Source organism: Heterocephalus glaber, unplaced genomic scaffold (genome assembly GCF_053883595.1).
Source record: "Heterocephalus glaber isolate CG9 unplaced genomic scaffold, H.glaber_assembly_v1.0 deba00001531, whole genome shotgun sequence".
Lineage (NCBI taxonomy): Eukaryota > Metazoa > Chordata > Mammalia > Rodentia > Bathyergidae > Heterocephalus > Heterocephalus glaber.
In genome coordinates, this window is record NW_028258329.1 from 10251320 (window position 1) to 10273243 (window position 21924).

The following is a 21924-nucleotide window of genomic DNA, read 5'->3' on the forward strand; positions in this document are numbered from 1 at the left end:
AATTCACTCCATCAGAGAAGAACGATTTCTTTCCTCATTTGTGTTTGGAACATGGAAACAACATAACAGCTGCATGCTGCATTGAATAAAGAAGATACACATGCATTTAAATCACTTATATCTTACTTTTTTATGATGCAATTGTGAATTATGTTCTTTTTGCATCTGTAATTAGAGGGCAGAACAGATGGTGAAGGCTTCGTTTAAAGTGATGTGTCCATTAAAATAACCTATGCTGCCAAATGATTGTTCACTATAACAGGGTATTCATTCACTGTGGCAGGCTCTTTGCTACGCTGAAATATGTTGCAAAGGCCCCTGGACTATACATGACGCTTATTATTTTTAAGGGCTTTCCAATAAAAGGGTTCACTGTAGCACAGCTAGCTTTGTACCTCATTTATCTTCCGAGCATATGTTTTACTATATTGTTCTAATTAAAAAGTGACCTTGTATATAATGATCAGAACTCAGTGCTGAGAATGATTCATATAGGAGCTGGGGATACAAGAAGACAGTCCAAGCTGAATTAGACTGGGCAGCGAAGTGGGATTGGGGCCAGTGGACGGGAGGGGAGAAAATCTGTTCCCAAGATCCTAAATGCAAAGGGTGCGGGAGACTCAGTTCATCTCTGGGACGCATGAGCCTCTTATTGCACTGTATTTGGAGGAGGTTTTTTGAGAAAAACAAAAACAAAAGCAACAAACACAAAAGGACAAAGGTCATCATCAAGTTTATTTCAAAGCAGCTCATAAAAATTAGTTATTTTACATTTGGCTTGAGCATATTAACTCTTGTGTTGTTCATAGCTATTAAAGATGCACTTTGTTTGGCTTCACTTGGTCAAGATATGCCAGAGTTTTCTTTTTACATATCTGATCTTGTCATTGATAATCATAAATACTATTGAACTTTTATTTTAATCACCTTTTAAGGACAACAAGCTCTTAAATGTCATTTCTTAGGATGCCCCAAATTCTGTAGAATTCTGCAAAATAGATGACAGCGTTTCTACATTGTCAAGGAGAAGACAGTTTTAGAGAGATTATGAGAGTGATATTCTTCATCCAGCTGGGAGAGGCATTTAATACAATCATAGGAAGCAATGGAAAACGTGAATGACTTTTTGTTAATTACTGGGGAAAAGATTTTGTAAGTCAACTTGATAAAATAATCAAAATTCACATTAAAAATTTGACAAACAAAATTGAAATGCAAATATTTAAGTAGAAAAAAGTATAGCTGATATGAAAATTTTCATGTCCTTAAGTGTGTCTTTAGTATGCTATTCTTAACATGTGAAGAGCTCATACAAATCAAGAAGGAACTACTAAGGACTGGCAATGGAATGACAAGGGCAGCATTGTTCACTTAAAGTTTATTAAAATAACAGATTTGTTCAACTTTATAATTTAATTATTTCATACTAAATGATAAAAAGCACTATTTTCAACTAAAATTTTGGGAATGAATTTCAAAATGTTCACTTTAAGAAGTCCCAATAAGAAAGGCTCATGGTGAAGGAAAGATGTTGAAACTTCTTACCTTTTTGAAAAGTATTTGGACAATTTGTATCAAAACCATTAAAAATTGTGTGTGTATTATACATTAATTCTACCTTTACAAGTTGCTCCTAAAGGATCAAGAAGAAATGTGCACAAAAATTTGTGTATTAGGGTATTAGTAATAGTGTTATTTATTGAATTAAAAATAAGCTTGAAAATAGCCTACATAACACCAGTTAGATAATAGGTCTTCAAATTTTAAGAGTTATTAATATTTGGGGCCGGTGATTTAGCTCAGTGGTTCTGCCGCCTGCCTTGCAAGCAGAAGGATCCAAGTTCAATCCCCGGTACCAAAAAAAAAAAAAAAAAAAAAAAAAAAGAGTTACTAATATTAAATGGTGCCCAAATGTTTCAAAATTAAAAATAATGTTAAGGGGCTGGGGATTTAGCTGAGTGGTTTCACTGCCTGCTGCGCAAGCACAAGGACCCGAGTTCAGTCCCCAGTACCAAAAAAAAAAAGAAAAGAAAAATAATGTTAAGATTTGGGCTCTGTTTGCCTGCAAGGATGAAATCTTATATAAAGATGACCTGCATACAATTTTTCATTCCAAAATTGATGATGAAAATTCATTTCTGGCAAACTGAATTCTATCTCTCAGAACTCTTTCTCTTGAAGTCTGGCTAATCAATGGGAGATTCTGAGTTTGCCAGCTTTTCTCTACCAGCCTTTTTGTGAGTAGTTAATGATCTGTAAACAACCATTTAAAGGCAACAGGGGAGTTTACCATTTAGAAGAATTCTGCAGGGAAAAGTCTTTTGTAAAGGAAAAGTCTTTGCATAGCACATATATTCACCCATAAACATTTTTCATTTGCTTTTAGTTTTATATAAAAATCCTTACGATGAAGCTACCAATCATCATAAAAATATTATTTCTTTTAAAAAATCACTTGTGTTATTCTAGAATAACTGTTTCCCAGTCTTCTTTAGTAAAATTTAAGTTAGTTTTGTGAGGAGAAGATGCCTGTTGGCTGCGGCAGAATTCTGAATGACAGCACTTGGTCTTCACATTCTTTGAATTGCTATTTATGAAATTCCATAAATATTCTTCCAGTCTTTTAGTGGATGTCTCTGACCTGGCTTGGAGCTTATTGGCCAAGTTGCAAACACAGTTCAAGTAAGCCTTGCTTTCTTTAGGGAAGAACTCACAAATACCCATGGGCTCTGCACTCCTGTGGAATTTCTGGGAAAAATCATTGCTCTCTCTCTTTTGTTAGACACTGGTAGTAGGGAAACTGGGTTCCATGCCGAGACTACTTGCCTAACTCTCATGGAGTCTCCAGTGTTCCCAACACGGCCCACTGTAGAATTAGTTATAAATAATACCAAGTTCAAAGAAAAAAATCATGAGGATTAAGGAGATGTAATATTGAAATGATTTTTGATTTTGTACAGGGAAATTGAGCATTTACTGTATTACACTTTTTACTTTCTTTGTCAACTCTACCTTTACCTTACACTTCTACAGAATAGGTATGACGCCTCATTCACTTTTACTTGTTTAATAGGTGCTTTTTCCTTGTTCACTGGACAACAAAGAGAGTATACAGCAGTTTCTGAGTGGAGGGTTAATATATTTTAAACTGATTGGAGGATGCTCATTTATTCCAAGGATCAATAGTTCTGCCAGTGTTTTTTATATTTCTGTTTTTCAGCCTCTCCTCCATCATTATTGTTTCACACAAGGCCCTGGATAATTTTCAAAGATACTTTATCTGTCCCTTAGTATCTGAGGGTCCAGTTCTGTCATAGTATAATGCGATTAAAATAATTAAGAGAATAAGTATTTAGCATTCAAGAGTCAGTTTTTTCTCAAAGTGTAAAAATATCCTAGATATATGTTTTATTGATTTAAAATGGAACCAGGACATTAGAGGAGAATAGAACTAATACACAATAAAGAATGGCTGTGTATGTTTTGAAATGTGGTTGTCAAATATACTGGGAGAAAATGGTTCTTTCGTGTTTCTTTATTTTGAAAACTCAATTTTAAAATATCAATATTTATGATTTAATTTTTGATCTTTGACCAAGCTATTTGTCAATGTTGGAATGCTATTCTGTAACCACTACTTATGTGCTGCTACATTGTGAAATGGGTCTTTGGTGATCATTCTTTTCCACAGAGTGCATCTATCTTTCTAGGTTAAGACTTTCTGTTTTTACCTCTCAAAAGGTTACATCTATAATAATTGTGTTACGCTACCTGCCAGGGGCCATTTCTCAATTATTCTAACTCACGTATTTGTGGTTTCCAGGAGGAGCATGCTTCCCATCTCTTCCCATATATAGATGTTTGCTTAATGAATGCCTGTGGTTTGCTTCCTCTGCCCCATAAAATTAAGAGGCCATAGATCAGAGAAGATGATAATTCAAAGGCTATGCATGGCATGGTTTGAAGCATCTGTCAGCTTGGAAAATGGTTTAGAATCCTATGATTTGTTCAAGGGATGTCTTTAGCCTATATAGGTTCCAATTCATTACAATTCATGAAGGTCAGTCCAAGGAGCTTTACAGCTTTACCTACTGTATCTAGCCAACCTAGTGAACTATGTGAACGCGTATGCACATGTGAGTGTCTGTGTGTGTGTGTGTGTGTGTGTGTGTGTGTGTAGCCTGAGACCTTGAGCATTGTCAATTCCAATTGTGATTGAAGGTGGTGTCTGACATATTACCACAAAGGACAGTTTTCAGGTCTTGAAGAGACCTGTTGGGATAAACACATTCAAGATAATAACGTGGGGGCAGGACAAAAGCAACATCATTGTGAAAATGCCTTTAACCTGAAACATTCCAATGGAACTGTGCATGAACAATGGACACAAACTGCCTAATGTAGTATGTAAAGATAGCACTAACCCTTAATGGTAACTGTAAAATGAAGCTTTATGCTAGCCAGCAGAAAGGAAAATGCAAATTGATTCTCTTTTTGTTTAGATGTAAGTGCTTATCAAGGTTAGTCTGTGTTCAAGGTCTTCGACACCAGAATAATTTGTTTCATTATAATATATGTAAAAGGAGAGTGCTTGGGGCTTTCTAAGAGACTCGGGTGGCCTGATGGAATTTGACAGTCTGGACTTTAACACTCTCATCTCAATGTATCTCACACTCTATCTGGTGTGTTTGTGTGGGGAAGTAGATTTGGAAATGAAAGCCTTTCATAAATGAGAAGGCAAAATTAATTGTTATCATGGAGGATTCCTGGTGATATTTCATTCTTTGCTAAAATTATGGAGTTGAAACTTGCATGTTGGCTGATATTGTTTTACAGCTGCTTGTTAAGTGAAGGGTTTGTAGGATTTGTATCCTTAGCGCCTGGGTATGGGCAAGATGTGCAGTACTGACTTTCCCCAATCACCGAAACCCCTTGAGCAGCAGAGATTGAGACAAATATGAATCTATTTTGATGGGATATAAACTATTCCTGGCTTTACCAGTAGAATTCTATCTCCACTAAAGTCTATATAGCCCTTTAGCTTGGTCTGTGACCACCATAACATAACACCTTGGATGCTGTCACATAGTGACATCTATTGTTGGCTAAAGCAATTTCTGGCAATCTTGGAATATACTGCTACACAGATGGTGGCTCAGGAAGAAGGACGGAGGGAGGGTAGAAGGATCATATGGATGAAAACTTTCCTCTGAAATTCTGAGAACTGCTGAAGGCCTTCCCAAAATACAACCTCTCTCGAATGATAACTCTAATTAGGGAGATACGGACAATGGTCAATTTGACTGTTCAGAATTTTCTTAAGCGGTTAGGCAGGAGCATGATGCATTGGCTGTTATTTAGTACATTCATGAAATAGAAAAAAGCCAGTTCCATAAAATACTTGAACACAGAAACAGACAGATCTTTCTAATTCATAAGATTTGGGTTTTTAGGATCTTCCTTCTGGTAGGTTAGTAAGTGATATATAATGTTCAAAAAATTGGAGGAAGTTTTTTTTTGTGGTACTGAGGATTGAGCCTAAGGTCTTTACACTGAGCTACATTCCCAGCCAAGTTTAGTTTTTGAGATAGGGTATTGCTAAACTGCCAAGGCTGGGCTTGAATTTGAGATCTTCCTATCTCTCCCTTCCAGAGTGCATGCCCAGCTTTGTAAATTGGGCTTTGTATCTAGTGGGTTGTTGAATCATGGACATAACTGGTTAGTTACAATTCTGGGAACTGTACAGGCACAATACTAAAACGTACTAGACTTAGTCACTTTACCTCGGGAGTATAAAAATCAAATTTTTGAGTTGGTATTTGTTGTCCTGTCATGCTATTACTCTGAAAATAAATGGAACAGGTTTTCTTTCCCTTCCCCTGGGAATATATCATTACCTGTCAAGGGGAAATGAGCAAGAGGATTTATACCAATTAAGAATAATAAAATGTAAAAAATGAAATAAACTGTATTAATGATTAGATTTATTTGCAATCAGCAGAAAATAGCTTGTGCTCACTTAAGCAAAAAGGCTACTCATTGGAATGATTCTGAACCTCAGGGTTAGCCTGGGTTGAAGGGCCTCAGAGAGTATGGGAACATGTCAGCTTTGGCATCTCAAGGAAGAGCTGATTCTAGGTCTTCCCTCTGGTGACAAACCATTGGTTAATACAGTGCCCAGAAATTCTCTGGTTAAGTGAAAATGTTCATGTATGTAAGAGGGAACCTGACTGGCCCACCTTGGGGAGGGAGTTTGATGCCACACGCTGGCAGGGGAGCAGATAGTCAAATTTACAAGAGGTCACTGAACAGATTTCCCTGGGGAGGGAGAAAGATTTCAAGCAAGTAATGCTGTGAGTTGGACGGACACCCTAAAATGTGTCAGTTACAATGTGGGAATAAAAAAGCTTTGCATTTTATGCAGATGCTGATCTCATTTAAGAGAAACAACTGCTAGCGGAATGTAAGTTTCAGAATGATGGTGTATTACAACATGGCAGAGTTTGGATCAAGAGTGCATAATCTGTTTTTGTCCCAACGCCTTGTGGGTTAGGTTCCTGATGATTCCATATGTGACACTAATGGGTTATGGAGAGTCTCATGACCCAGTGATACCATGGGTTCAGAAGAGGGTGCAATCTTGACTCTCACATCAATGCTAAATACCATAGCATGGCGCACAAGGTCCTTCAAAGTCTACATCTCTCCTTTCACATTCTAGCTCCTGTTTTCACACCATCCAATTACCCTGACACGTAGCACAGACAAACTTCCAGTCATACAGTGATCTTCTTATAGTTCCCTGAACACGTGACACATTTTTGTGCGGCTTCTTTGCTAACGTCATTTTCCCTAATCAAGAATGCAGTTGTTTCTCTTTCCCCAAAGAACTCTATTGACCTTTTAGGGCACTTAGCAATATTCAAATGTCACTTGTTCGGGAAAGCCTCTTTGTCCTGAGCATCTGTCAAGCGCTTATGCCTCAATGTCTTTCTAGTCCTCAGAATATTTGCTCCCCCCAAATAAAGACTCTTCCTTCTTCACCTTTGAATCCTCTCCAATATCTTGCCTGGTGCTGTCCTAAGAAATGCTTTGTGAAAACGCAAATGAAGGAGTGTGAATGTGAACATGACAACACCTCTTGCTGCTCTTTTCTGGAGCCTTGGAGCTACCATCTAAGATCTTCCTGCTCCAGCCTATAGGTGGCAATGAGAGGTTTCTCTCCAATGCTTTTCTTTCCTTCAGGTCCAATTGTAATGACAGATCATTCAGAGGCATGCTGTGCTTGAAACAAAACCAACAGAGCAACAGTGTTATGTACACTTCAGTCCCTATCAATCTTGACAGGATTTTTAGATGGGGATTTTATGATGAGGGATTATCCTCACCATACCTTGCCTGGGCCATCCTATCCCAGGGGGAAGTTTGTTTACAATCACAATGAAAAAAAAAAGAAAGAAAAATACCCAGCATACTGCTGTTCTCCGATAAAGCGACTTTCAATTGTTCCTGTTACTGCCTACACAAGGCCACATGCAACTTGGATCTGTAGTGCCTACGTGGTGCATATATTCTGTATATTTTTTATACTGTCCAGCAGAAATTATACAAGCATATGCATGTACACAGAAACCTTTTCTGGATCTAGAGTGATATGTCACACATGCACCAAAAGAAAGAGAAGAAAAAGCAGGGAAAGATGATCACTGTTTCCATTGCTTTTTAGATAAGCCTCGTTTATATGTCAAAAGAGGCACAGAATTTCAATGTTCTGTGATACAGGCTTTTCTAAGTTTTTTCCGTCTTTCGGGTCTTGTATTGTGTCCATCCTATAAAATCTGTTTACCAAAATCAAAGCCAGTGTGTTAATCTGCCTAATGTGGGATTGGAGAGGAATGTGGATGGATTTCGAACTCCTCACAGAATACAAGGGGAAGGGCCATCTGTTAGAATTAACTGGGTCCGTAAATCCCTTTTGACTCATCTTCTCTGACAATAGAGAGGAAGAGTAACTGGTCGACCACAGCATTCTTGCTATTCACAGTAAGAAATTCACTTTGCTCCTGAGAAGTCCATCAGTTAATATTTACAAGGAGAAAGAGAAGGAGGAACTTGGCAGGAAGCTCTGACTCTTGCCCTGACTCAATTCAAGAGATCATCAAGGAAGGAGTCCGAGTGTAACTTATACCTTTCTTCCTCTGATGAGAGTGACAACCAGGGTGACTGGAATCAGAGGGCAGCCTGTTCTCCTTTGGCAAACAAACACCCACTCTGGTAAGTGCCTTTAAATGTGCATTGAGCCTTTGTCTAGGAAAAGGATGCACAGTTGGCAAGTACAGAGCTGTAAGGGGATAGCTTTGACATGTTGATAAAGCTTCTCAGTTTACTTTGGACTTGACTTTATCATTTACTGAAGGATATTATTAGTGTGGAGATGATAGCCGTTCTCTGACTTCTCTAACGAAAGCCAGGGAAATGTATATGAACAAAAGGTCTGTTATGGAGAATCCTACCCTGTTTGTTCAGTGACTGTGGGATCTTAATCATACAGTTTAACAGAGATAAGGCCTGGAGCAGAAGAAAGGAGGCCACCCAGTTCGGGAGGCCCCCAGGAAGATGAGTGAAAGTCAGTCGTGTTAAAAATGGAAGTTCATCCAACACTGAGCATGTGTGTAGTTTTGCTTTATTGCAAATTTGATATTATAAAAATAGATTTGCTCTTTGGAGGCAGATGGCAGGCAGCACTTCTGATGTTAAATCCAGGCTTATGACAATGGCCATAGCCAACAAGGAACCACTTAAACTGGGTGCCAGATAATCAGTTCATGGTGAGTATTTTTCATCAAGAAACAGCCTGAGAAGCCCCTTCTATGCAAATACACATGCTTGGTCCTCAACAACCACGTTGATCTAGCTAGTTACATTTCTTGACTAATTGTTTTTGGTGGGATATCTTTTTAGGTGTGTTTTTGTGTTTATTATTCATCTGCCTGGCTCTCTTCTGAAAAAAAATAATAATTAAGAACACATAAATAAAAATCTGGGCACTGATTGTCAATTATCTGGTTTCTTTACAACATGATTTTACTGCTCATTTTATGATAGTTTCATTGATCAACTGATTGATTGATTCACTGATGTCTCTATTCATTCAACAAAGTGCAAAATGATATACAGAAGATCTTCAGATCTGGATTGTAAAGATGCTTTTTGGGCTTTTCAAAACACGAGTTTTAAAAGCCAGGTCACCTTGACCAATCCTTTTCAATTTTCTCAGTGATAGTTGCAATATCTTAGATAGAAAATAATAATAGTAATTTCATTTAAAATTTCATATATAATTTGCAAAGCAGCAGGAAAATATTTATTTATTCTCAGGGCTAGAACTACAAGTGAAATATTGTATAATTTAAGTGAATAAGCATATTTTAATACTATGCTATGTTGAGAACTGTGTGCATTTTGTAGATAAGAAAAGGCTAATCTTAAAGAGATTCTATACTTGAGAAAGTTAAAGTCTAGGAGAAAATAATTTGGTCTTAGAGAAGATAAAAATTTAGTCATAGAGTTTTCCTAAAATTTTCTGTATTAGTAATTTATTTGCCAGATAAGTCGACATAGTACTTCTCCAAGATCCTCAGCCCTGATGCTACAGGAAACTGTGACTGGAAAACCCCAGGTAATTGAAGATATGCCACAAAGCCCCTCTATACAAAACATTTTTTCAATTCAACAAAAAATAATATACTTGATAAATAATTTCCTAATTTTATGGCAGTTAAATTCCATGGCCACTGAATCCAAGCTCCTTGTCTTTATTTTTCAGGAACCAAAATGGAATAACAATTACAAAATAACTATTTTTATTAAGAGAAAATATTTGATGTTTGAGCAAAATAGCCAAATGTAGGCATGCCAAAAGGAGTCTAAGTTTAAGCTACTCTATAATAGTTATGTGATTTAAAAAAGTAATTTGACCTCTTGCAGTTCAATTTCTTTATGTGTAGAATGGATTAATAAGTCATTTTAACAATAAAACATAAAAGTTTAACAACTGTTTTGATCGGATGAAGGCTAGGGTGTCTGTGACGAAGACCTTCAAATACAAAGATGTGAACAAATGCAAGTTTCTTCCTCCTTCATATACCCTGGTTGGTAGCTCATGGCTACTCAGCAGTGAGGAACCAGCCAGGTTTCACCTTGGCTTATAATCAAACATTTCTACCATGAATACTGTGAGCACAGGTAAAGCAGACAGATAGGGAATACCACTCAGGGTCCAGAGGAGCTGGTCAGGAATAGAAGGGACCTCGATTTGCTCTGCTGCCACACAGATCCTCAGAGAAGTGGTCACCTGAAGGCCTGGGAGAGCACCCATGGCCTTATAGCAGCCCCACCTCCCATCTCATCTACCTTCCAAGCACCACCTGCAGCCTCCTCATGGTAACGATCATCATTTGAATCATTTGATATTCCTGGTTTTTTTTCCTGCTCGTGTGTACTTTATACAAAATGGGGAGGTAGCGATTACAATACTGTGAAAGTCAGTTTCAAAGTCATCAGAACATTGTGTTATGTGTGTTGTTCCCACTTGTGTATGTAAGTATTGATTGCGTGTGTGTGTGTGTGTGAGTGATTCATTCAACCAGCAGAAGGGAGCAGCTATGTGGAGGCCCATTAGACAGGCATCAGGGCTCAGCACCTGCTGGGGGATTCTCAAAGGGCATCTTTAGGCGGATGGGGTTTTCTGAACCAGGGCTGCCACTGATCTCCAAAAGCAGCCATGCATCAGCTCAAGGCCTGTGTGGTGGCAGCAGAGGGTTCCCATTTCACCCAGACCCATTGGACTTCTCTGATCTGAAGAGGTGTTACAGATGGTCCTGCAGGTAAGTGTCAGATGGAGAACCAGCATGTGTCTTTGTCACCTCCCCTCCTCCTGAAGCCGCTTCACCGAGTCCCTCCATGCTGCCAGCAAGGCGCAGGTGCCTGGCTCTCCGCCTGCTCCTGCAGTTCTCTTTGACATTGTCTTGTGTGCACTGTGCCCTGTCCAGGGCAAGAAATCCCAGGCACCAGAGGCCCACAGAGGGGCCACCAAACAGGAATCCCAGCCCTGACTCTCATTTACATCTCTACTCTCCTCATGCTCCTTTGAAGCTGGGAGATTGTCAAATGTCTGCCTGTTCCACCTGAGGCCTGTGTTGGTCCCAGAGACAGTGCAATGCTAGGGAGTCACTGGTGTCCCCAGCACAATGGAGGAAGATGAGCTGGTCTCAGAGGGTGGGATCTACTTACACCGAGGGGGAAGTGACACTAGAGACACTAGAGTTACACTAGAGAGAGGATGTTCAGGTAAACTGCAGTAACAGAACCTGGGTCAAGGACTAGCTAAGTTCTGGACCCGTTCTAACTTTTTAAACAGCTGCCATATTAAGAAAACTATAAAAAAAGAAAGAAAAAGAATTGTAGACCAAAGTTATAGACTTTGTGACACATTTAACATTTTTATGCTTAGCAAAATTATTCCTGTAGTATACACCAGGGATGGCCTAAACTGCCACCCACAGCAACTCATGCATTAACATCTTTTGTCTCAAAGAAAAACAAATAATGTGTGTGCCATAGGTTCGCCACCCCTGCTATACACAAACAACTCACTTGTGTTTTATGAAAATGATTATAGAGTTCCTAAAGTATATTTATGCATAGAGAGTTAAGTTGCATGGTTCTACTAAAAAAAGTTTGTATATAACTTGATCATTTGTCTTTATGTAGGGATAGTTCTGGATTACACCTGTATTCCAATTTCATTATTGATAGTACTCAAAATATGGCCCAGTTTAGATAATAAATTGTTTGGTCAAATTTGGAATCTGATATGTTTAAACCTGCACGCTGAATGTCTTATTTGCATACTCACTAAGTGATTCTGTAACAATAAATAAAGTATATTTAGTGAAACATCAAAAATCTCCAATGGAGGTATAAGGGGAAGGAGTTTGGGGAATGAATATGTGGTCATCTGCATAAAGGTAACATCAAGATTTGAGGTGGTGAATGGGTGACAGGTGCTGCCCATCTTCTTCTCAGGAATGCGTGGCGACCCTCCTAACTCCTACATTGTCTTGGGACACTAGCATGAAGGACACAGTCTCTGTAATACTCTCCCTGCCTTATCTTTGATGAAAAGAGTATCTGAGAGATGCCAAATTTCTGAGCACACCATACCTGTCAGAGGCGGAGCAGGATCCAAGCCCGGATCTATTAGACTTGAATTCAGAGCATTTCCCCTCCTGTAGTGCAAGAACACGTAGCCAGTGTTTCATTGTTCAATTTGTTAATGCTTTGAAAACATACTGTGATCCGTAGTGCCCTGTGTGACAACTGACATTGCCAGTGACAGACTCAAATTGCTGGACCCTGTTGAATCAGGTTTCTACCTAGTGTCTACCATTTCCCGGGATCTCTTGTCCCTCTGAACCTTTCTTGTATTACTGTATTCATAGGAAGGATAATAATTCCTACTTCAGAGGTCTGGTTGTATTAAATGAGATCCGTGTACTATGCCTCTGGCATATTATTCACAAGGTACCTGACAGCCTATTTCTTCTTTAAAATATGTGTAAAATGCTTATGTTTTCAGTACATCTTTAAATTCTAGCTGGAATTTGCAGGACAGAGAGAAACATGAAGCTATTCCCCAGTTTTGTGAGTGACATTCCCTCTAACCTTAGAGATCCAGTTAAACTAGAAACTGAATTTCCCAGCAGATAATAATATATGGGTTCCATCTCTACACCCTGCAAACACTGAAAAAAACTCTGAAATTCTCCACTACTGGAAAGAAATTTAATATTTAAAGGTAATTTGACCTGTACATGTGTGAACCATGAATATTTGATGAAATCTATAGCAAATGTATTTATATAGCATTAATCTGAGGATATTTATTCCATATTCATTTTCTAGGATATTATTTCTTTGGCAAGTGTGAAGTTGCTCTCTGTAAAAATGCTCAACTCTAAAGGAGCACTTAGAAATTGGAGAGTGGAGGTTTTTTGTTATTTTTTCCCTTGCTACAACTGTCAACATTGTATTGGCCCTGTAAAAAGAAATAATCCTAAAATGATAGGTATACCCTAAAATAATATCTCATATGATTGTCTTGGATGTAGAACATCACAATTTCAAGGGTATAAACCTTTGATTCTTAGTCCTATGGTATTGTATAAATGTTCAAAAATATATACACCAGGGTCTAAATCATTTTCCTTTGATTGCACTGATTTCATTCCTTTGTGATATTTCTGTTTGTTAGTGCTTTAAATTAAAATTCATGCATGATTCTGTGTAGTAGATAGTTTGTATAGGGTGCAGTTCAAAGTTTGTCTTTAATTTAGTTATTTGATAGGTGCTATACACATCTAGAAAAGTCTTTTTCTTTGATGTAGCCTCAATGTTGAGATTAAAAAAAAACAACAATAAAAGTAAACAGAAAAAGACACTATGCTTAGATGTGCTTATAATTATTTTGTTATGCTTTCACTTGATCAAATGTTGTCAAATTTGGTAGAAAGAAAACAAGATTTTCTAATCATTTTTGTAACAATAACAAGAAAATTCCAACATTATTGAGAGGGAAACACACACACACGTATATGTGATATATATATGATATATATATATATGACCAATTCTTCTCTCAGCCTGGTAAATAACAGTGTGAGCTGGAGTTACTTATTCCTTTAGTCAAGGGTCCTGAGCAGATTACACTTCTGAGCAAGGCCACCAGAAACTTTTACATGTTTTCAATTGTTTCTATTCTATAAATAATCCTACTCTTTAAAAGGTTACTCCGATTAGGAAAACAAGCCCAATATTTATAATCACTCTATTACAATATCATTAGCAAGATACCATGCTTTGCTATTAAATAGGGAAAAAAAAAATCTAAGGTGAGAGCTCAAACTGTTGAGGTGTTTAAAATCACAGTTCCAAAGGAAATATTCTGAAGATGAGATGTCTAAGAATTGTAGCCCTGAAAAATCGATTATATGCCCTCCCCACCCCAGACATACACATTGGAATTGGACCCACAGCCATTGCCTTGAGCTGCATCCCCAGCCCATTTTGAAATTTTATCTTGAGACAAGGGTTTGCTAAGTTGCCAAAATTGATCTCCAACTTGTGATCCTTCTGCCTCAACCTCCAAGCGTGGGGGCATTACAGGCATCCACCACCGTGCCCTGCTTGCTCTGGTATTTTTCTAATTTTCATCACACAAGAGAATTTAACTTTCCAGCGTGTTGGCTGCTGTTTCGGGGTATTCTGTCACCGTATACTGACACCTACTTCTAAACCTGTTGTCTTTAGATGCAGGCCCTTTTCTTCCGCTGCAGGGATAAGTAGTGAGCTGTATGCTTCTGGTTTCTCCATTGGTCATCGTGACCCCAGCCTTTGACATTCTGTGGAGAGTGGGAACTCTGAAGGAAAGGATGACCATCAGTACTTGTGGATGATTAATTTCCTGTTGCCAGAAATGGGTCTGATACAGTTATGATCCAGTGATCTAGTGCATACCACCTCCCACTGCCCCCTAACCCTCTCCACAAATCTATAGTGAAAATTTTTTTCACAAAATATTAATCCTTCCTACATGTGATTGCATGATGATATTTTCATTTCCAGACGATTCATTACCTTTCCACCATGACACACAGTGGGAGATGCACATCTCTAACACCTAGCGAGGTGCATGGCATGAAGTATTTGATCAACAAATACATTTTGGACAACACAGTTTTATAAAGGCTGTGGATGCTCTCTCTATTGTCTGTTTTCAGTGGTCTATACAGACCAACACAGAGTCATTTAGATTTAGTGCAGAAGAGAGGTTTGCAGAACGCAGAGAATTTTGGTGTGAAGTTCTCAGTGGCAAGGAGACATACTGGTTTTGAAACACAGACAATATTGCCAGATACTATGTAGGACATCCAATCAGGTCTAAATTTCAGATAGCGAGTGAATAGATTCTTATGATGAGCTAGTTCCAAATATTGCATGGATATACTAAAAATAATTATATTTTTGCTTATCTGCAATTAAAATTTAACTGGGCATCCTGTATTTTTACTTGTTAGCTCAGTAACCCTAAATTCAAAAAAGAAATCTGTGGGCTGGGGATTTAGTTCATTGGTTCCACCACCTGCCTCGAAAGCGCAAGGTCCCAAGTTCGATCCCCAGTACCAAAAAAAAAAAAAAATTGTATTTTCTACTTATAGTCTGATAATTGAGCCAAATTTCATTTTTTCTTCCTACATGTGATTACTGTATAAATATTATGGCTAACTTGACAAACATTAAGATCTGATGTAGGTGTAATAATTTAAAATCTATGATTTAAGATAGAGACATTTAGAATATATAGTATGGATGAATACTAGATGGTAAACAACACTGAAAAAAATTTTAGTTTTTACATTTATCCTGCTATGAAATCATGCAAGCAAATGTTTAACTTGTGAAAAATTAAATGATAAATACCTTAGAGAGAGAGCCCAATGTGTTGGGCTATTTTGCTCAGTTTATTTTAGATGCCATCTACAAGTCTGATATATCCCCATGAGGCCATAATTCCTTTTAACTTCCCATTGTGGGAGAATCTTGCTGGCTATAGCAGCAGTGGACTGAGCCATTGAGATCTCCTTTCCTAAAAAAAAAAAGTGACATTCAAATTCCAGGAGTGCAGCCAGCCAGGAGCCTGCAGGCAAAGCACCTTGCAGATTCAGCGGTAAGTCCAGTGGTATGGCAAGTCCAGTCCTCACAGTCTTATCTAATACCTGAGCAGAGCAGAAGAATTTTAAGGCTGATGCTTGGCCCTTCTACATGGCAGGGTGCATGCTATGATTCCTGGTTATATTTTGTCAGGTCTGTCTTGCAGCAGGGGGCTCTATCAAATTCTGCCTTTTTTTTCTATATTCTTTTACAAACATTAGCTCCCAATAAAGCACATGCACCTGGAAGGTTTTGGCTCCTGCCAGGTCCTCAGAGACTGAAGAGGTGGCTCTCCTCTTCCCAGTAGGTTCTCCAACATTTCTGCTGTGTGGGAGATTTCAGAGTTCTCACTTCAGCAGTGTAGAGGCCCCCTTAGGAGGTGAATGCCACTGAAGTTAAGAAAAGTCTTCAGATTTAAAATGCAAGTGTTTGGAGCAAAGGTATTAAAGGACATCATGTTAGATTTCTGTCACTGTCACAAAATTCCTGAGATGTTCAACTTGAAAGACGGAAAGGTCTATTATTCAGGGTCATGGCTTCAAAGACTTCAGTCTATTGTCCCTTGTCCCCCTGGCAGCACAGTACATCCTGGTGGGAGCACGTGGTCCAGGAGGTCTGTACCTCTCCACAGCCAGGAAGCAAAGAATGGAAGAGAAAGGGCCAGAGTTCTAATGTTCTCCTCAAGACCACACCAGATGAGCTCACTTCTGCTAGGCCCCATCTCCTGAGGGTTTCATCACCTGCCAGAAGTCCAGGGGGCTGGGACCAAGCCTTCAATCCCCGAGGCTTTGGGAAACATTCAAGATCCAAACCACATTAGAAAGAGAATGATTTTTAACTTTATTCCGATAGGAATTTAGCACTTGAAGAAAAAATGAAAATGTAAGCAACACATTACATTAACACCTAGACAAACGAGGCTACCGAGAAAAGGGGAAGAAAGAAATTTGGTGTAAACTTCTCCTCCTCACAGACTCTTTGCAATACAAACCACATCTCTGCACCCTCTGAAGGTGCAGACGTGGGAGGCGAGCTTTCCAAGGAGGAGAAGCTACGACTCTTTCAAAGATGAGGGTGAAACGTGTTCTCAGACCCACGGGGTTTCAGGAAGTTCATCTGAAATCTACTGTACAAGGAAAAGTTCCTCGAGGGCATTTTCCAGTCAACTAGAAATGAATCAAAATAATGGACAACTAAAAGAATATGACATGAACAAAAGAGTAGAAAGAAATGAAAGCCACAAAAGTTGGAATTTTTATTTTGAATATGCATTACCAAATACAGTAAAGGAATATTATGAATGTGTTAAAAATAATTGTTGGAAGGAGAAAGTAATAAAGTAAAGGGAAGTTATCGATGTTAACTTGTTTAATCAAATATGAGATTATCGAACACTACAAATGATGGAGAAATGCAAAAGTAATATAGTCAGTCAACATATTTTGTGGCATAAATATTAATTCATGATTGATGCTAAAAGGGGAGTATGTAGGATTTACAACATTCAGCTTCCTACTGAGCAAAAGGAAGCAGCCAATGTTTTAAATTTCTTTTTTTCACTAATGATTTTCACTACTTTTCTATACATAAACATATTGTTTCTGATAGTATGATAATATACTCTATTCAAAAAGTACTCCATGCTTTTTAACCGACACCCTATGTTTAATGTATGGTCTACGTTGCCAAATTGTTTTCCAGAGAGTTTGTAATACTTTCCAGCACCATCAGCGATGAATGACAGAGACTGTCACCCCAGATCCTAGCCAATATGCTGTTAAAATAAAAACATATCCCTACTGTCTTGTTTTAGCTCAGACTCTAAATATTTCACTCATATAGGAGATTTTTCCTCTCTGAAATAAAATGTTGAATTTTACTAAAAATTGAGTTAGTGATATATTTATACGCCATGTGTATTTTTCTCCACAAAATAATTTAAAAATCTGTCTTTGAGACTAGGACCAACTGCTAAGAGCTTTCTGGTTTTAGCAAATATTTTATTTTGGGCCAAAAATTACAGTCAAGTACCTTCAGAATATTTGGTAATAATTACCATCATTCTATTTGATAAGAACCCTTTGGAGAATACACAAAAATTCATTGTATGATTACTTTGCAAGTGATATGTATGATTTTAATATATGGTGTTCAGAGGTTCATTTTAATTTGTAGCACTACAAACAAAAGGACATAATTATGATTTACTGTTATTTTCAAGTTTTTGAAGTAATACAACATTTCATCTTATCATCATCTTTCATCTTGTAAAAAATAGAAAATAGTGTAAAATGTATTATGACATAAAATTCACGTGATATCAAGAAAAGTTAAAGATCTTAAGTAAAAACATAATCCAACCATTAGCATGAGTGATGGAATAATACACTATGATTAAAGAATTTTAATACCAGAAGAGAATTTCAAATTGTGGGTATTCTTTGATTTTATATAAAATTACATTGATAAGGGGTAAAATATACTTTATGAAGTAATGCACATGTCATAGATGGAACTGTACTTTGGTGGGTAGCTTGGAAATAGCAATTTAAACAAGTAAGTGACAAAAATTTTGATCTAGATATTCCAAACTATTCTTTACAACTTTAGGTTTAATAAGGTCTAAAAGACCATGTGACATGTCATGAGTTGCACACTAATCCAGTAAGTTGAAGTGCATTTATCTCATGAGACATTTATGTACCCATTAAGAAGAACAGGAGGCAAAAATAACTGGAAAATATTACCTTCTTATACCACACAGACTCCACATAGATCGATGATATGCATATAAAAGGTAAAATTTAAATGAAAAAATAAGAAAATACGAGGTAACTTTTGTGACTCAGTGATATGGCATAGCTTATTAACAAAACACTAAAATCACAAGCTGTAAGAAAAATAGATTTGCACTAAGATTGCACTAAATAGGGATTTAATATTAGTAATAATAAGGAGAAAGAAGAAGGACAGAGAAGCATGTAAGAAAAGTTATTTGAAATATCAGAAACTATCAAGAAAATGGTACCTTTCATCTGTAAGAAACCTCTACAAATCTACAAGAGAAAAAAACAGGCGAAATGTTAATAGGCAATTTATCTACATTTATGCTTATCTAATATAATATTTTGTAAATTACTTCTCATGCTCATATATTATTTTTCTTTAAAAATAATGAACAAATAACAAATATAAATGTTTAAAAAATACTTTGAGAGTAATGTTTTTATAATACTCATTGTAATGTAACTTTTATCAAAATTACCTATAACACGATGTCTAAAACAATCTTGACCTTTTTTTGGTACCAGGGATCAAACTCGGTACCACTGAGGTAATCCCTGGCCCCAATCTTGAAGTTTTTAAATAATTCAGAGTACATGCTTGACTACACAGGTTCAAACTAGAAATTAATTTTGCAAAAAGATGCCTTAAATAATGTCATTCTATATATAAATAAAACCTTAAACTTTTAAATAACATTGTATTAAAAATACATATAGTCTAAAAATGTTTTGAAATAAATGACAATTAATATATGACATTTCAAATTTATGGGATGAAATTAATGACATGCAAAGAAGGAAATTTTTTTTTTTTGGTACCAGGGATCAAACTCTGGACGTTGGGCTTGTAAGGAAGGCATGGTGCCACTGAGCTAAATCTCTGGTCCCTCAAAGAGGGAAATTTTGAGCCTTACATATACATTTTAGAAAATCCTAATAAAAAAAAATTCTTATATCTACATCACAGGAAATTAGATGAAGAATATAACATGGAACCCAAATATAGTAGAAAGTAGGGAATATTAACAATAAGAGCATTAATTAATGAAATAAAAAATATATAATAGAAAGATTCAAATCAGCCAATTATTGCATATTATAAGAGTACTAAAACTCAAGCAATTCTGACCAGATTAATCAGCAATAAAAGAAAATATAATGACTAATATGAGTAATATGAGGGCTAAGCATGATAAATGAGTTCAGATATATACCAAAAGACATCTGTTAAGAATATGATAAAGACATTATTCATAAAAATCTTAAACTGGAAACCATCCCAAAGCCAATCAACAGGAAGAGTATGTAAATTATGAAATATTCCTACAGTGGAACACCATACAAGAATGAGAATGAAAAAAATTTCATTTCATTGCATGAATGAATCTCACTAATGTAACAAAACATAGATTGAACAATATAAGATGTAGACTGAACAGCTACCATATGACTCCAGCTATATTCAGTTCTTACAAAGGAAAACTAATGCATAATTCAAAGGCTTCAGTTATTTCTGGAATGAGGGCAAGAAAGACTCAGCTTTGATGTTGTGAATGTTTTATTTCTTGATTTGGGGTAATGGTTATATGATCTTTTTGTGAATTTTATCAATAAAATAATTTGTTAGTTAAGGACTTCTCTGAATTTAAGCTACACTTTAATTTAAAAATAAGTCAATGAAAAAATATCCAGAGCACTGTGCTTCTTTTAGTAATGTGAAATGAAAACTTTATTTTTAAAAACAGAAAGTATTTAAAGTCTATTAGGCAAAATTCTACTTTGATTCATCCCAAACCACCCCTCTAGTTATTTTTAAGCATCAAAGATAAGACTTTAAAGTCAACTAGAATTTTATTACAATGAGTACTATAAAAACAATAAATAAAATAATAAAATAAATAAAAATTCCTATATCTTCTCTAAATTCTTGTTACAGTAGAGCTTGAGAAAGATGTGTTAAAGTTTATTTCTCTTTTTCATTCTGTCAGTGAGCATACGCATTTTAATTGTCATATGTTTTTGATAGATTTACTTTCTTAATGTCTTGATTCATCTAGATTTATCTGTAGTTGTATATTGTGTCTTAAAATATACTTTTCCTAATATTAGTCACAACAACTTTCTTTTGATTCTCATGCATTCTTATTTTTAATGTATTTTTCTTTCAAAGAACTTATAGAATTATTTTTTACAGGGTTTGACAAATATTTCTTACTTAATATATTTATTATACTAGCAACTAATGTAATTATTGTTATACTTGTATATTTTTAATCTTGCTTTCTGTCTAATTTTCTCTATTTTTTCTTCTATGTTTTTATTTTGTCATTTCATCTTCCCTCTGTTAGTATTTTTAAACAAATTTCATTTTTTTTCATGTTCCCTGAAAATATCATCATGTGTTCTTCAAGAAATTTATCGTTTTAACAATTTTTGAAACACTCAAAAAACTTAGAATACTTCCATTCAATTTACACAGAATGTTCAACTGTATGTTATGGGTAAAATGTAGTTTAATTGGGTCTGTATTTAAGATACAATAAGATATTATAAAAAATTTTATGTAGTCCATAATTATTTTTATTTACCCACATATTATCTTCTTTCCTCTTTCAATTCTTCCATCTGGCCTCATTTTTATTCTGTCTAAAGGATTTCCTTTATTGCAGATGAGCTGACAGTGAATTTTATGTTTTTGTTTGAGATTGTTGTTATTTTGTTTTTAATCATGATTACATGTTCACTGGGCATCAAATTATATGTTGGCAATAGAAATATTTTTGCATCACTTTGAGGATTGGAGTCTCTTGCTCTCTGAACATCACCATGTTGAGAAGTCTGTTTTCAAGTTTATTGATGATTCTTTAAAAATGTATGTCCTTTCTCTGGCTTCTTTTTTTTTTTTCTTTTTCTTTTGGTACCAGAGATTGAACTCAGGTCCTTGTGCTTGCGCAGCAGGCAACGAAACCACTGAGCTAAATCTCCAGCCCCTCTCTGGCTTCTTTTATGATTTGTTAGTGTTGACTTTTGCTTTTGATTTTTAAAAGTTTTGATCTGATATACCCAAATGCCATTCCTTTGTATTTATCTTGTTTGGAGTTTAATATATTTAATTACATTTGAAAAATTCCTAGTCATTATCCCTTAGATATGTCTTCTGCCTTATTATCTCTTTTTTTTCATCCTGAAATTCCAACTGTATATATGTTAAACATTTTTTATTTGGATACAAATTTTTTTCACTGTTTTGTTGTTGTTTGGTATTTTCCATTTATTTTTCTTTTGTTTTCTCTCTCTCTCTCTCTTTCTCTCTCTTCCTCTCTCCCTCTCTCCTTTTTTTGGTGTTTATGTGCTCCAGTCTGAATAT

At 36.3% G+C, this 21924-nt stretch overlaps 2 long non-coding RNA genes across 4 annotated transcripts in view; one reads left to right on the forward strand and one right to left on the reverse strand.

Moving 5' to 3' along the window:
- Nucleotides 1-21924, forward strand: part of LOC110350726 (uncharacterized) — a 45977-nt gene that overhangs the window by 9048 nt on the left and 15005 nt on the right. The gene's annotated exons all lie outside the window — the stretch shown is intronic.
- LOC147824859 (uncharacterized) overlaps nt 726-21924 on the reverse strand; it is a 41728-nt gene continuing 20529 nt past the window's right edge. For 2 of the 3 annotated variants that reach the window (XR_015441708.1, XR_015441707.1), the window contains one exon: nt 726-18827. This is a non-coding gene — a long non-coding RNA (uncharacterized LOC147824859). The remainder of the gene's footprint in view (nt 18828-21924) is intronic. The other variant, XR_015441709.1, reaches the window with a different exon arrangement.